This window comes from Acomys russatus, chromosome 21, assembly GCF_903995435.1.
Source record: "Acomys russatus chromosome 21, mAcoRus1.1, whole genome shotgun sequence".
NCBI lineage: Eukaryota > Metazoa > Chordata > Mammalia > Rodentia > Muridae > Acomys > Acomys russatus.
The window spans coordinates 30500310-30503865 of NC_067157.1; positions in this window are offsets into that span (position 1 = coordinate 30500310).

The window sequence follows — 3556 nt, forward strand, 5'->3', positions numbered from 1 at the left end:
CTAACAACAGCAGTCCTGACAGCCTCTTAAAATTCTTGATTATGGGCTGGAGAGATGGCTCAGAGCACCACCTGCTCTTCCAGAGGTCTTGAGTTCAATTCCCAGCAACTACATGGTGGAGCACAACTGTCTATAAAGAGATTTGGTGCCCTCTTCTGGCCCCCAGGTATAAAGCACTCATATACATTAAAATAAATACATCTTTAAAAAAATATTAACTATATGGTATTACTTTTAGGGTACCTCTTTATGTTTAGGGTGTGCTGGGGCTGGTTAGCTGGCTCCATGGACAAAGGTGCTTGCTTCTAAGCCAGACTGACCCATGGAAGGAGAAAACTGACTCCCTCAGGCTATCCTCTCTTACCCCTACTCAAAAGCCAGGGAATCTGTGTCCCCATACATAAACACACACAATAAATAAACAAACAACTGTAATAAAAAAGTTTAAAGAAGGTGAATCATCTCATAGAGAGAATAAAATTGATTTAAAGTTCATTCTGATAATCTCTGTCTTTTAATTAAATCAGATAATCTATTCTTATTTAAAGTCAGTACTGAGACAACAGAGCCTAAGTGTACCATTTTATTATTTCTCGGTTGTCTCTACCCCCAGAGCTGGGATTGCAAGCGTGCTCCACGGCACTCAGCTTCTTGTGTGTGTAACTGAACTCAGGTCCTCCTGCCTCTGTTGACAGGCTCTTGGCTAAGTGAGCGCCCTAACCAATTAGCTTTCGGAAACATTGTTTGGCAGAAGTGGGGGTTGCGTGGCTATCTCAGTGCGCCATCTTAACTCATCTGATCCACTTGGCAATGCTAGGGCAGCGCTTCATGAAGGACCCTGTGATTTTCCACATTGCCTTCATCATGAACCTTGTAAATGTCTGAGTCATTTTACCCAGAGGCCACCTCCTCTTCCTCCATCTTCTGTACTTTGTTTCTATTGCATTATATCTACCAAGACATAAAGTTCATTACGCAATATTATAATGTTTGTTTTAAACATCATCTTTTTTTTAGAAAAAGGTTATTCATTTTTATTTTATGTACATTGATGTTTTTCCTGTATGTGTTTCTGTGTGATGCTGACAGATCCCCTGGAACTGGAGTTACAGACAGCTGCGAGCCACCATGTGGGTTCTGGGAATTGAACCTGGGTCCTTTGGAAGATCAATCGGTGCTCTTAAGCCCTAAGCCATCTCGTCAGTGTCCACCCCCAGCACACACACGTTGTCTTAGCTAAGAGGAGAAACAGCTTTTCACACGTGCTCTCATAGTTACTGTCTCCAGTGCTCTTCTTTCAGGACCAGCTGAGCTGCCCTACGGCATCTCTCCAACGTGAATTTTTCCTGTAACATTTCAGGTATGAGCAGTATGGTGGTGAAGTCTTTCGTTTTGTTTCTTTCTCGTTGATTTCAATTTTGAAGGGTCTTTATTAAGTATAGAAATACATGTGCCGGATGTGGTGGCGCACACCTTTAATCCCAGCACTCGGGAGGCGGAGGCAGATGGATCTCTGTGAGTTTGAGGCCAGCCAACCTGGTCTACAAAGTGAGTCCAGGACAGCCAAGGCTACACAGAGAAATCATGTCTCATAAAACCAAAGAAGAGGAAGAAGAAGAAGAAGAAGAAGAAGAAGAAGAAGAAGAAGAAGAAGAAGAAGAAGAAGAAGAAGAAGAAGAAGAAGAAGAAGAAGAAGAAGAAGAAGAAGAAGAAGAAGAAGAAGAAGAAGAAGTTGTTAACAGTATTTTGTGTTTATATTATCCCTCTATTTGTTGCTTTTTTGTTTTTCTAGACAGGGTTTCTCTTGTAGTCCTGGTCATTCTGGTCTCTAGTTGTAAACCAGGCTGGCCTTGAACTCACAGAGATCCACCTGCCTCTGCCTCCCAAGTGCTAGGATTAAAGGCGTGTGCCATCGCACCTGGCTGCTATTATCACTGTCTTACATGTAATGCACCCCCCCACCTCCTCTTTCTCTTTGGGTCTCAGTAGCTTCTTTATGTGCCTTAGGGGACAGCGTGTGTGTGTTTATCATTCTAAGGGAATTTGTACTTCTTTAATCTGTAAACCTGAGTCTTCATCAAAGTTGCTATGCTTGTAGGTACTAGTCATCAAATATTGCTCCTCATTCCTTCAGCCCCTGGCCCCTCAGCTACATATACAATATATTAAGCCTACACGTTAAGGCACCAAAATGAAAGTGGCCAGGGCCAGTCCTCCCTCCTAGCCTGCCCCCTCGTTCCCTCCCTGAGCTCTGTCAGCTTCTGGGCGTCCTCCTTGGCATAATGAGGCAATTGTTTTGTTTTGTTTGAACACTTTTCAGGGTTATATTTATCATCTGCACAGGAGGTAGGCTCACAGAACTTTCTAGTAATAAAAATTAACCGTGTTTTAATAACCTAAGCATTTGTGAGGGATAGAGTGCTAAGCTCCCATCTAGATAATCATTTTGAGATGTTTGATTACGTGCCAAGATTCCTATGATGATCCTATGCTACTGCCCCTCAGAACTGACTGGTAAGAAAGACTTTTCTAAGCCACCCAGTAGCTTTTCAATATTTTATTTATGCATTTAATTATTTTTCCCTGCTGGTCATGGACTATTATCTCATGTGAAAAGAATTATTAACCAATATAGTAATATTTACATTTCTTCCTTCTTTCCTTCCCTTTTTTTTTTTTTGGTTTTGTTTTTCGAGAGAGGGTTTCTCTGTGTAACAGCTCTGATTGTTCTGGAACTCCCTCTGTAGACCAGGTTGGCCTCGAACTCACAGAAATCCACCTGCCTCTGTCTCCCAAGTGCTGGGATTAAAGATGTTTACTACCACTGCCCAGATTTCTTTCTCTTATTTCAAACCAGGATCTCTCTCTATAGTTCTGGCTATCCTGGAACTCACTATGTAGACTAGGCTGGCCTAGAATTCATTAATATCCTCCTGCTCTCCCCAGTGCTGGGATTAATAATGTGTGGCACCACGCCGAGTACTTTTCATATTTCCTAACATGACCATGTTTTTTTTGTTTTTGTTTTCTTTTTCTTCTAGCATTTAAAAGGCAAAGCCTGCCATTTGCAAATACAGAGATGTTCTGCAACCCGGACACACAGGAGGAAGGCTAGTACCAGCCATAGCAGAGATGTGCAGCACTTGCTGAGGCAAAACTGAAAATGAAGAAGAAGAAACAAACAAAAACCAAACAACAACAACAAAACACACACACACCAAAAAAATAAAACCCAAGAAAATCCCAAGTCCTAACCCTCAGCCCTTCCGATGGAAGTTTTAATTAGAATAGTCCTTTATAGTTAGTTAAGATGAGGTCACCTGGAGCCTCACAAGGTGGCCTCCCCAATCTCACTGGTATCCTTAGAAAATGAAAAAACATCAGACACAAAGATAGACATACTCACACAGGAAGAATGCCACGTGAAGAGGCTGTGTGTGGAGACAGTCAAGAAACCAGGCTGACAAAGTCCCGGAGCTAGGAAGGGCGCATGAAGCTGACTCTCACAGCCTGAGTTGCTAGGCAGCCTATGAGGCAATGCACTCCTGTGTTTTCA